Source organism: Salvelinus fontinalis, chromosome 12, assembly GCF_029448725.1.
Source record: "Salvelinus fontinalis isolate EN_2023a chromosome 12, ASM2944872v1, whole genome shotgun sequence".
NCBI lineage: Eukaryota > Metazoa > Chordata > Actinopteri > Salmoniformes > Salmonidae > Salvelinus > Salvelinus fontinalis.
The window spans coordinates 58,813,805-58,830,515 of NC_074676.1; the positions used below are offsets into that span (position 1 = coordinate 58,813,805).

The window sequence follows — 16,711 nt, forward strand, 5'->3', positions numbered from 1 at the left end:
ATAGACCAATCACCAGACCCCACTATATAGACCAATCACCAGACCCCACTATATAGACCAATCACCAGACCCCACTATATAGACCAATCACCAGACCCCACTATATAGACCAATCACCAGACCCCACTATATAGACCAATCACCAGACCCCACTATATAGACCAATAGACCAATCACCAGACCCCACTATATAGACCAATCACCAGACCCCACTATATAGACCAATCACCAGACCCCACTATATAGACCAATCACCAGACCCCACTATATAGACCAATCACCAGACCCCACTATATAGACCAATCACCAGACCCCACTATATAGACCAATAGACCAATCCCAGACCCCACTATATAGACCAATCACCAGACCCCACTATATAGACCAATCACCAGACCCCACTATATAGACCAATCACCAGACCCCACTATATAGACCAATCACCAGACCCCACTATATAGACCAATCACCAGACCCCACTATATAGACCAATCACCAGACCCCACTATATAGACCAATCACCAGACCCCACTATATAGACCAATCACCAGACCCCACTATATAGACCAATCACCAGACCCCACTATATAGACCAATCACCAGACCCCACTATATAGACCAATCACCAGACCCCACTATATAGACCAATCACCAGACCCCACTATATAGACCAATCACCAGACCCCACTATATAGACCAATCACCAGACCCCACTATATAGACCAATCACCAGACCCCACTATATAGACCAATCACCAGACCCCACTATATAGACCAATCACCAGACCCCACTATATAGACCAATCACCAGACCCCACTATATAGACCAATCACCAGACCCCACTATATAGACCAATCACCAGACCCCACTATATAGACCAATAGACCAATCACCAGACCCCACTATATAGACCAATAGACCAATCACCAGACCCCACTATATAGACCAATCACCAGACCCCACTATATAGACCAATCACCAGACCCCACTATATAGACCAATCACCAGACCCCACTATATAGACCAATCACCAGACCCCACTATATAGACCAATCACCAGACCCCACTATATAGACCAATAGACCAATCCCAGACCCCACTATATAGACCAATCACCAGACCCCACTATATAGACCAATCACCAGACCCCACTATATAGACCAATAGACCAATACCAGACCCCACTATATAGACCAATCACCAGACCCCACTATATAGACCAATCACCAGACCCCACTATATAGACCAATCACCAGACCCCACTATATAGACCAATAGACCAATCACCAGACCCCACTATATAGACCAATAGACCAATCACCAGACCCCACTATATAGACCAATAGACCAATCACCAGACCCCACTATATAGACCAATCACCAGACCCCACTATATAGACCAATAGACCAATCACCAGACCCCACTATATAGACCAATCACCAGACCCCACTATATAGACCAATCACCAGACCCCACTATATAGACCAATCACCAGACCCCACTATATAGACCAATAGACCAATCACCAGACCCCACTATATAGACCAATCACCAGACCCCACTATATAGACCAATCACCAGACCCCACTATATAGACCAATCACCAGACCCCACTATATAGACCAATCACCAGACCCCACTATATAGACCAATCACCAGACCCCACTATATAGACCAATCACCAGACCCCACTATATAGACCAATCACCAGACCCCACTATATAGACCAATCACCAGACCCCACTATATAGACCAATCACCAGACCCCACTATATAGACCAATATCACCAGACCCCACTATATAGACCAATATCACCAGACCCCACTATATAGACCAATCACCAGACCCCACTATATAGACCAATCACCAGACCCCACTATATAGACCAATCACCAGACCCCACTATATAGACCAATAGACCAATCACCAGACCCCACTATATAGACCAATAGACCAATCACCAGACCCCACTATATAGACCGATAGACCATTCACCAGACCCCACTATATAGACCAATCACCAGACCCCACTATATAGACCAATAGACCATCACCAGACCCCACTATATAGACCCCACTATATAGACCAATCACCAGACCCCACTATATAGACCAATAGACCAATCACCAGACCCCACTATATAGACCAATAGACCAATCACCAGACCCCACTATATAGACCAATCACCAGACCCCACTATATAGACCAATCACCAGACCCCACTATATAGACCAATCACCAGACCCCACTATATAGACCAATCACCAGACCCCACTATATAGACCAATCACCAGACCCCACTATATAGACCAATCACCAGACCCCACTATATAGACCAATCACCAGACCCCACTATATAGACCAATAGACCAATCACCAGACCCCACTATATAGACCAATCACCAGACCCCACTATATAGACCAATCACCAGACCCCACTATATAGACCAATCACCAGACCCCACTATATAGACCAATAGACCAATCACCAGACCCCACTATATAGACCAATCACCAGACCCCACTATATAGACCAATAGACCAATCACCAGACCCCACTATATAGACCAATCACCAGACCCCACTATATAGACCAATCACCAGACCCCACTATATAGACCAATAGACCATCACCAGACCCCACTATATAGACCAATAGACCAATCACCAGACCCCACTATATAGACCAATCACCAGACCCCACTATATAGACCAATCACCAGACCCCACTATATAGACCAATAGACCAATCACCAGACCCCACTATATAGACCAATCACCAGACCCCACTATATAGACCCCACTATATAGACCAATCACCAGACCCCACTATATAGACCAATCACCAGACCCCACTATATAGACCAATCACCAGACCCCACTATATAGACCAATCACCAGACCCCACTATATAGACCAATCACCAGACCCCACTATATAGACCAATCACCAGACCCCACTATATAGACCAATCACCAGACCCCACTATATAGACCAATCACCAGACCCCACTATATAGACCAATCACCAGACCCCACTATATAGACCAATCACCAGACCCCACTATATAGACCAATCACCAGACCCCACTATATAGACCAATCACCAGACCCCACTATATAGACCAATCACCAGACCCCACTATATAGACCAATCACCAGACCCCACTATATAGACCCCACTATATAGACCAATCACCAGACCCCACTATATAGACGCCACTATATAGACCAATCACCAGACCCCACTATATAGACCAATAGACCAATCACCAGACCCCACTATATAGACCAATCACCAGACCCCACTATATAGACCATTCACCAGACCCCACTATATAGACCAATCACCAGACCCCACTATATAGACCAATAGACCAATCACCAGACCCCACTATATAGACCAATAGACCAATCACCAGACCCCACTATATAGACCAATCACCAGACCCCACTATATAGACCAATCACCAGACCCCACTATATAGACCAATCACCAGACCCCACTATATAGACCAATCACCAGACCCCACTATATAGACCAATAGACCAATCACCAGACCCCACTATATAGACCAATCACCAGACCCCACTATATAGACCAATAGACCAATCACCAGACCCCACTATATAGACCAATAGACCAATCACCAGACCCCACTATATAGACCAATCACCAGACCCCACTATATAGACCAATCACCAGACCCCACTATATAGACCAATAGACCAATCACAGACCCCACTATATAGACCAATAGACCAATCACCAGACCCCACTATATAGACCAATCACCAGACCCCACTATATAGACCAATCACCAGACCCCACTATATAGACCAATCACCAGACCCCACTATATAGACCAATCACCAGACCCCACTATATAGACCAATCACCAGACCCCACTATATAGACCAATCACCAGACCCCACTATATAGACCAATAGACCAATCACCAGACCCCACTATATAGACCAATCACCAGACCCCACTATATAGACCAATCACCAGACCCCACTATATAGACCAATAGACCAATCACCAGACCCCACTATATAGACCAATAGACCAATCACCAGACCCCACTATATAGACCAATCACCAGACCCCACTATATAGACCAATCACCAGACCCCACTATATAGACCAATCACCAGACCCCACTATATAGACCAATCACCAGACCCCACTATATAGACCAATCACCAGACCCCACTATATAGACCAATCACCAGACCCCACTATATAGACCAATCACCAGACCCCACTATATAGACCAATCACCAGACCCCACTATATAGACCAATCACCAGACCCCACTATATAGACCCCACTATATAGACCAATCACCAGACCCCACTATATAGACCCCACTACATAGACCAATCACCAGACCCCACTATATAGACCCCACTATATAGACCAATCACCAGACCCCACTATATAGACCAATCACCAGACCCCACTATATAGACCAATAGACCAATCACCAGACCCCACTATATAGACCAATAGACCAATCACCAGACCCCACTATATAGACCCCACTATATAGACCAATCACCAGACCCCACTATATAGACGCCACTATATAGACCAATATCACCAGACCCCACTATATAGACCAATATCACCAGACCCCACTATATAGACCAATCACCAGACCCCACTATATAGACCAATCACCAGACCCCACTATATAGACCAATCACCAGACCCCACTATATAGACCAATAGACCAATCACCAGACCCCACTATATAGACCAATAGACCAATCACCAGACCCCACTATATAGACCAATAGACCATTCACCAGACCCCACTATATAGACCAATCACCAGACCCCACTATATAGACCAATAGACCATTCACCAGACCCCACTATATAGACCCCACTATATAGACCAATCACCAGACCCCACTATATAGACCAATAGACCAATCACCAGACCCCACTATATAGACCAATAGACCAATCACCAGACCCCACTATATAGACCCCACTATATAGACCAATCACCAGACCCCACTATATAGACCAATCACCAGACCCCACTATATAGACCAATCACCAGACCCCACTATATAGACCAATCACCAGACCCCACTATATAGACCAATCACCAGACCCCACTATATAGACCAATCACCAGACCCCACTATATAGACCAATAGACCAATCACCAGACCCCACTATATAGACCAATCACCAGACCCCACTATATAGACCAATAGACCAATCACCAGACCCCACTATATAGACCAATCACCAGACCCCACTATATAGACCAATCACCAGACCCCACTATATAGACCAATAGACCATCACCAGACCCCACTATATAGACCAATAGACCAATCACCAGACCCCACTATATAGACCAATCACCAGACCCCACTATATAGACCAATCACCAGACCCCACTATATAGACCAATAGACCAATCACCAGACCCCACTATATAGACCAATCACCAGACCCCACTATATAGACCCCACTATATAGACCAATCACCAGACCCCACTATATAGACCAATCACCAGACCCCACTATATAGACCAATCACCAGACCCCACTATATAGACCAATCACCAGACCCCACTATATAGACCAATCACCAGACCCCACTATATAGACCAATCACCAGACCCCACTATATAGACCAATCACCAGACCCCACTATATAGACCAATCACCAGACCCCACTATATAGACCAATCACCAGACCCCACTATATAGACCAATCACCAGACCCCACTATATAGACCAATCACCAGACCCCACTATATAGACCAATCACCAGACCCCACTATATAGACCAATCACCAGACCCCACTATATAGACCAATCACCAGACCCCACTATATAGACCCCACTATATAGACCAATCACCAGACCCCACTATATAGACGCCACTATATAGACCAATCACCAGACCCCACTATATAGACCAATAGACCAATCACCAGACCCCACTATATAGACCAATCACCAGACCCCACTATATAGACCAATCACCAGACCCCACTATATAGACCAATAGACAAATCACCAGACCCCACTATATAGACCAATCACCAGACCCCACTATATAGACCAATAGACCAATCACCAGACCCCACTATATAGACCAATAGACCAATCACCAGACCCCACTATATAGACCAATCACCAGACCCCACTATATAGACCAATCACCAGACCCCACTATATAGACCAATCACCAGACCCCACTATATAGACCAATAGACCAATCACCAGACCCCACTATATAGACCAATAGACCAATCACCAGACCCCACTATATAGACCAATCACCAGACCCCACTATATAGACCAATCACCAGACCCCACTATATAGACCAATCACCAGACCCCACTATATAGACCAATCACCAGACCCCACTATATAGACCAATCACCAGACCCCACTATATAGACCAATCACCAGACCCCACTATATAGACCAATCACCAGACCCCACTATATAGACCAATCACCAGACCCCACTATATAGACCAATCACCAGACCCCACTATATAGACCCCACTATATAGACCAATCACCAGACCCCACTATATAGACCCCACTATATAGACCAATCACCAGACCCCACTATATAGACCCCACTATATAGACCAATCACCAGACCCCACTATATAGACCAATCACCAGACCCCACTATATAGACCAATCACCAGACCCCACTATATAGACCAATCACCAGACCCCACTATATAGACCAATCACCAGACCCCACTATATAGACCCCACTATATAGACCAATCACCAGACCCCACTATATAGACCAATCACCAGACCCCGCTATATAGACCCCACTATATAGACCAATCACCAGACCCCACTATATAGACCATTCACCAGACCCCACTATATAGACCAATAGACCAATCACCAGACCCCACTATATAGACCAATAGACCAATCACCAGACCCCACTATATAGACCAATCACCAGACCCCACTATATAGACCAATCACCAGACCCCACTATATAGACCAATCACCAGACCCCACTATATAGACCAATCACCAGACCCCACTATATAGACCAATCACCAGACCCCACTATATAGACCAATAGACCAATCACCAGACCCCACTATATAGACCAATCACCACACCCCACTATATAGACCAATAGACCAATCACCAGACCCCACTATATAGACCAATAGACCAATCACCAGACCCCACTATATAGACCAATCACCAGACCCCACTATATAGACCAATCACCAGACCCCACTATATAGACCAATAGACCAATCACAAGACCCCACTATATAGACCAATAGACCAATCACCAGACCCCAATATATAGACCAATCACCAGACCCCACTATATAGACCAATCACCAGACTCCACTATATAGACCAATCACCAGACCCCACTATATAGACCAATCACCAGACCCCACTATATAGACCAATCACCAGACCCCACTATATAGACCAATCACCAGACCCCACTATATAGACCAATAGACCAATCACCAGACCCCACTATATAGACCAATCACCAGACCCCACTATATAGACCAATCACCAGACCCCACTATATAGACCAATAGACCAATCACCAGACCCCACTATATAGACCAATAGACCAATCACCAGACCCCACTATATAGACCAATCACCAGACCCCACTATATAGACCAATCACCAGACCCCACTATATAGACCAATCACCAGACCCCACTATATAGACCAATCACCAGACCCCACTATATAGACCAATCACCAGACCCGACTATATAGACCAATCACCAGACCCCACTATATAGACCAATCACCAGACCCCACTATATAGACCAATCACCAGACCCCACTATATAGAAAAATCACCAGACCCCACTATATAGACCCCACTATATAGACCAATCACCAGACCCCACTATATAGACCCCACTACATAGACCAATCACCAGACCCCACTATATAGACCCCACTATATAGACCAATCACCAGACCCCACTATATAGACCATTCACCAGACCCCACTATATAGACCAATAGACCAATCACCAGACCCCACTATATAGACCAATACACCAGACCCCACTATATAGACCAATCACCAGACCCCACTATATAGACCAATCACCAGACCCCACTATATAGACCAATCACCAGACCCCACTATATAGACCAATCACCAGACCCCACTATATAGACCAATCACCAGACCCCACTATATAGACCAATAGACCAATCACCAGACCCCACTATATAGACCAATCACCAGACCCCACTATATAGACCAATAGACCAATCACCAGACCCCACTATATAGACCAATAGACCAATCACCAGACCCCACTATATAGACCAATAGACCAATCACCAGACCCCACTATATAGACCAATCACCAGACCCCACTATATAGACCAATCACCAGACCCCACTATATAGACCAATAGACCAATCACCAGACCCCACTATATAGACCAATAGACCAATCACCAGACCCCACTATATAGACCAATCACCAGACCCCACTATATAGACCAATCACCAGACCCCACTATATAGACCAATCACCAGACCCCACTATATAGACCAATCACCAGACCCCACTATATAGACCAATCACCAGACCCCACTATATAGACCAATAGACCAATCACCAGACCCCACTATATAGACCAATAGACCAATCACCAGACCCCACTATATAGACCAATCACCAGACCCCACTATATAGACCAATCACCAGACCCCACTATATAGACCAATAGACCAATCACCAGACCCCACTATATAGACCAATAGACCAATCACCAGACCCCACTATATAGACCAATCACCAGACCCCACTATATAGACCAATCACCAGACCCCACTATATAGACCAATCACCAGACCCCACTATATAGACCAATCACCAGACCCCACTATATAGACCAATCACCAGACCCGACTATATAGAAAAATCACCAGACCCCACTATATAGACCCCACTATATAGACCAATCACCAGACCCCACTATATAGACCCCACTACATAGACCAATCACCAGACCCCACTATATAGACCCCACTATATAGACCAATCACCAGACCCCACTATATAGACCATTCACCAGACCCCACTATATAGACCAATAGACCAATCACCAGACCCCACTATATAGACCAATCACCAGACCCCACTATATAGACCAATCACCAGACCCCACTATATAGACCAATCACCAGACCCCACTATATAGACCAATCACCAGACCCCACTATATAGACCAATCACCAGACCCCACTATATAGACCAATCACCAGACCCCACTATATAGACCAATCACCAGACCCCACTATATAGACCAATCACCAGACCCCACTATATAGACCAATAGACCAATCACCAGACCCCACTATATAGACCAATCACCACACCCCACTATATAGACCAATAGACCAATCACCAGACCCCACTATATAGACCAATCACCAGACCCCACTATATAGACCAATCACCAGACCCCACTATATAGACCAATCACCAGACCCCACTATATAGACCAATAGACCAATCACCAGACCCCACTATATAGACCAATAGACCAATCACCAGACCCCACTATATAGACCAATCACCAGACCCCACTATATAGACCAATCACCAGACCCCACTATATAGACCAATCACCAGACCCCACTATATAGACCAATCACCAGACCCCACTATATAGACCAATAGACCAATCACCAGACCCCACTATATAGACCAATCACCAGACCCCACTATATAGACCAATCACCAGACCCCACTATATAGACCAATCACCAGACCCCACTATATAGACCAATCACCAGACCCCACTATATAGACCAATCACCAGACCCGAATATATAGACCAATCACCAGACCGACTATATAGAAAAATCACCAGACCCCACTATATAGACCCCACTATATAGACCAATCACCAGACCCCACTATATAGACCCCACTACATAGACCAATCACCAGACCCCACTATATAGACCCCACTATATAGACCAATCACCAGACCCCACTATATAGACCATTCACCAGACCCCACTATATAGACCAATAGACCAATCACCAGACCCCACTATATAGACCAATCACCAGACCCCACTATATAGACCAATCACCAGACCCCACTATATAGACCAATAGACCAATCACCAGACCCCACTATATAGACCAATAGACCAATCACCAGACCCCACTATATAGACCAATCACCAGACCCCACTATATAGACCAATCACCAGACCCCACTATATAGACCAATCACCAGACCCCACTATATAGACCAATCACCAGACCCCACTATATAGACCAATCACCAGACCCCACTATATAGACCAATCACCAGACCCCACTATATAGACCAATAGACCAATCACCAGACCCCACTATATAGACCAATCACCAGACCCCACTATATAGACCAATCACCAGACCCCACTATATAGACCAATAGACCAATCACCAGACCCCACTATATAGACCAATAGACCAATCACCAGACCCCACTATATAGACCAATCACCAGACCCCACTATATAGACCAATCACCAGACCCCACTATATAGACCAATCACCAGACCCCACTATATAGACCAATCACCAGACCCGACTATATAGACCAATCACCAGACCGACTATATAGAAAAATCACCAGACCCCACTATATAGACCCCACTATATAGACCAATCACCAGACCCCACTATATAGACCCCACTACATAGACCAATCACCAGACCCCACTATATAGACCCCACTATATAGACCAATCACCAGACCCCACTATATAGACCATTCACCAGACCCCACTATATAGACCAATAGACCAATCACCAGACCCCACTATATAGACCAATCACCAGACCCCACTATATAGACCAATCACCAGACCCCACTATATAGACCAATAGACCAATCACCAGACCCCACTATATAGACCAATAGACCAATCACCAGACCCCACTATATAGACCAATCACCAGACCCCACTATATAGACCAATCACCAGACTCCACTATATAGACCAATCACCAGACCCCACTATATAGACCAATCACCAGACCCCACTATATAGACCAATCACCAGACCCCACTATATAGACCAATCACCAGACCCCACTATATAGACCAATAGACCAATCACCAGACCCCACTATATAGACCAATCACCAGACCCCACTATATAGACCAATCACCAGACCCCACTATATAGACCAATAGACCAATCACCAGACCCCACTATATAGACCAATAGACCAATCACCAGACCCCACTATATAGACCAATCACCAGACCCCACTATATAGACCAATCACCAGACCCCACTATATAGACCAATCACCAGACCCCACTATATAGACCAATCACCAGACCCCACTATATAGACCAATCACCAGACCCGACTATATAGACCAATCACCAGACCGACTATATAGACCAATCACCAGACCCCACTATATAGACCAATCACCAGACCCCACTATATAGACCAATCACCAGACCCCACTATATAGACCAATCACCAGACCCCACTATATAGACCCCACTACATAGACCAATCACCAGACCCCACTATATAGACCCCACTATATAGACCAATCACCAGACCCCACTATATAGACCATTCACCAGACCCCACTATATAGACCAATAGACCAATCACCAGACCCCACTATATAGACCAATAGACCAATCACCAGACCCCACTATATAGACCAATCACCAGACCCCACTATATAGACCAATCACCAGACCCCACTATATAGACCAATCACCAGACCCCACTATATAGACCAATCACCAGACCCCACTATATAGACCAATCACCAGACCCCACTATATAGACCAATAGACCAATCACCAGACCCCACTATATAGACCAATCACCACACCCCACTATATAGACCAATAGACCAATCACCAGACCCCACTATATAGACCAATAGACCAATCACCAGACCCCACTATATAGACCAATCACCAGACCCCACTATATAGACCAATCACCAGACCCCACTATATAGACCAATAGACCAATCACCAGACCCCACTATATAGACCAATAGACCAATCACCAGACCCCACTATATAGACCAATCACCAGACCCCACTATATAGACCAATTACCAGACTTCACTATATAGACCAATCACCAGACCCCACTATATAGACCAATCACCAGACCCCACTATATAGACCAATCACCAGACCCCACTATATAGACCAATCACCAGACCCCACTATATAGACCAATAGACCAATCACCAGACCCCACTATATAGACCAATCACCAGACCCCACTATATAGACCAATCACCAGACCCCACTATATAGACCAATAGACCAATCACCAGACCCCACTATATAGACCAATCACCAGACCCCACTATATAGACCAATCACCAGACCCCACTATATAGACCAATCACCAGACCCCACTATATAGACCAATCACCAGACCCCACTATATAGACCAATCACCAGACCCCACTATATAGACCAATCACCAGACCCCACTATATAGACCAATCACCAGACCCCACTATATTGACCAATCACCAGACCCCACTATATAGACCAATCACCAGACCCCACTAAATAGACCAATCACCAGACCCCACTATATAGACCAATCACCAGACCCCACTATATAGACCAATCACCAGACCCCACTATATAGACCAATCACCAGACCCCACTATATAGACCAATCACCAGACCCCACTATATAGACCAATCACCAGACCCCACTATATAGACCAATCACCAGACCCCACTATATAGACAAATAGACCAATCACCAGACCCCACTATATAGACCAATAGACCAATCACCAGACCCCACTATATAGACCAATCACCAGACCCCACTATATAGACCAATCACCAGACCCCACTATATAGACCAATCACCAGACCCCACTATATAGACCAATCACCAGACCGACTATATAGACCAATCACCAGACCCCACTATATAGACCAATCACCAGACCCCACTATATAGACCAATCACCAGACCCCACTATATAGAAAAATCACCAGACCCCACTATATAGACCCCACTATATAGACCAATCACCAGACCCCAATATATAGACCCCACTACATAGACCAATCACCAGACCCCACTATATAGACCCCACTATATAGACCAATCACCAGACCCCACTATATAGACCATTCACCAGACCCCACTATATAGACCAATAGACCAATCACCAGACCCCACTATATAGACCAATCACCAGACCCCACTATATAGACCAATCACCAGACCCCACTAAATAGACCAACCACCAGACCCCACTATATAGAGCAATCACCAGACCCCACTATATAGACCAATCACCAGACCCCACTATATAGACCAATCACCAGACCAAACTATATAGACCAATCACCAGACCCCACTATATAGACCAATCACCAGACCCCACTATATAGACCAATCACCAGACCCCACTATATAGACCAATAGACCAATCACCAGACCCCACTATATAGACCAATCACCAGACCCCACTATATAGACCAATCACCAGACCCCACTATATAGACCAATAGACCAATCACCAGACCCCACTATATAGACCAATCACCAGACCCCACTATATAGACCAATCACCAGACCCCACTATATAGACCAATAGACCAATCACCAGACCCCACTATATAGACCAATAGACCAATCACCAGACCCCACTATATAGACCAATCACCAGACCCCACTATATAGACCAATCACCAGACCCCACTATATAGACCAATCACCAGACCCCACTATATAGACCAATAGACCAATCACCAGACCCCACTATATAGACCCCACTATATAGACCAATCACCAGACCCCACTATATAGACCAATCACCAGACCCCACTATATAGACCAATCACCAGACCCCACTATATAGACCAATCACCAGACCCCACTATATAGACCAATCACCAGACCCCACTATATAGACCAATCACCAGACCCCACTATATAGACCAATCACCAGACCCCACTATATAGACCAATAGACCAATCACCAGACCCCACTATATAGACCAATCACCAGACCCCACTATATAGACCAATCACCAGACCCCACTATATAGACCAATCACCAGACCCCACTATATAGACCAATCACCAGACCCCACTATATAGACCCAACACCAGACCCCACTATATAGACCAATCACCAGACCCCACTATATAGACCAATCACCAGACCCCACTATATAGACCAATCACCAGACCCCACTATATAGACCAATCACCAGACCCCACTATATAGACCAATCACCAGACCCCACTATATAGACCAATCACCAGACCCCACTATATAGACCAATCACCAGACCCCACTATATAGACCAATCACCAGACCCCACTATATAGACCAATCACCAGACCCCACTATATAGACCAATCACCAGACCCCACTATATAGACCAATCACCAGACCCCACTATATAGACCAATCACCAGACCCCACTATATAGACCAATCACCAGACCCCACTATATAGACCAATCACCAGACCCCACTATATAGACCAATCACCAGACCCCACTATATAGACCAATCACCAGACCCCACTATATAGACCAATCACCAGACCCCACTATATAGACCAATCACCAGACCCCACTATATAGACCAATCACCAGACCCCACTATATAGACCAATCACCAGACCCCACTATATAGACCAATCACCAGACCCCACTATATAGACCAATCACCAGACCCCACTATATAGACCAATCACCAGACCCCACTATATAGACCAATCACCAGACCCCACTATATAGACCAATCACCAGACCCCACTATATAGACCAATCACCAGACCCCACTATATAGACCAATAGACCAATCACCAGACCCCACTATATAGACCAATCACCAGACCCCACTATATAGACCAATCACCAGACCCCACTATATAGACCAATCACCAGACCCCACTATATAGACCAATCACCAGACCCCACTATATAGACCAATATCACCAGACCCCACTATATAGACCAATCACCAGACCCCACTATATAGACCAATATCACCAGACCCCACTATATAGACCAATCACCAGACCCCACTATATAGACCAATCACCAGACCCCACTATATAGACCAATCACCAGACCCCACTATATAGACCAATCACCAGACCCCACTATATAGACCAATCACCAGACCCCACTATATAGACCAATAGACCAATCACCAGACCCCACTATATAGACCAATCACCAGACCCCACTATATAGACCAATCACCAGACCCCACTATATAGACCAATCACCAGACCCCACTATATAGACCAATCACCAGACCCCACTATATAGACCAATCACCAGACCCCACTATATAGACCAATCACCAGACCCCACTATATAGACCAATCACCAGACCCCACTATATAGACCAATCACCAGACCCCACTATATAGACCAATCACCAGACCCCACTATATAGACCAATCACCAGACCCCACTATATAGACCAATCACCAGACCCCACTATATAGACCAATCACCAGACCCCACTATATAGACCAATCACCAGACCCCACTATATAGACCAATCACCAGACCCCACTATATAGACCAATCACCAGACCCCACTATATAGACCAATCACCAGACCCCACTATATAGACCAATCACCAGACCCCACTATATAGACCAATCACCAGACCCCACTATATAGACCAATCACCAGACCCCACTATATAGACCAATAGACCAATCACCAGACCCCACTATATAGACCAATCACCAGACCCCACTATATAGACCAATCACCAGACCCCACTATATAGACCAATCACCAGACCCCACTATATAGACCAATAGACCAATCACCAGACCCCACTATATAGACCAATCACCAGACCCCACTATATAGACCAATAGACCAATCACCAGACCCCACTATATAGACCAATCACCAGACCCCACTATATAGACCAATCACCAGACCCCACTATATAGACCAATCACCAGACCCCACTATATAGACCAATCACCAGACCCCACTATATAGACCAATCACCAGACCCCACTATATAGACCAATCACCAGACCCCACTATATAGACCAATCACCAGACCCCACTATATAGACCAATAGACCAATCACCAGACCCCACTATATAGACCAATCACCAGACCCCACTATATAGACCAATATCACCAGACCCCACTATATAGACCAATATCACCAGACCCCACTATATAGACCAATATCACCAGACCCCACTATATAGACCAATCACCAGACCCCACTATATAGACCAATCACCAGACCCCACTATATAGACCAATCACCAGACCCCACTATATAGACCAATAGACCAATCACCAGACCCCACTATATAGACCAATCACCAGACCCCACTATATAGACCAATCACCAGACCCCACTATATAGACCAATCACCAGACCCCACTATATAGACCAATCACCAGACCCCACTATATAGACCAATCACCAGACCCCACTATATAGACCAATCACCAGACCCCACTATATAGACCAATCACCAGACCCCACTATATAGACCAATCACCAGACCCCACTATATAGACCAATAGACCAATCACCAGACCCCACTATATAGACCAATCACCAGACCCCACTATATAGACCAATCACCAGACCCCACTATATAGA

General features: G+C 45.4%; 1 protein-coding gene across 2 annotated transcripts in view; it reads right to left on the minus strand.

Moving 5' to 3' along the window:
- Positions 1-16,711, minus strand: part of tubgcp5 (tubulin, gamma complex associated protein 5) — a 95,477-nt gene that overhangs the window by 68,338 nt on the left and 10,428 nt on the right. The gene's annotated exons all lie outside the window — the stretch shown is intronic.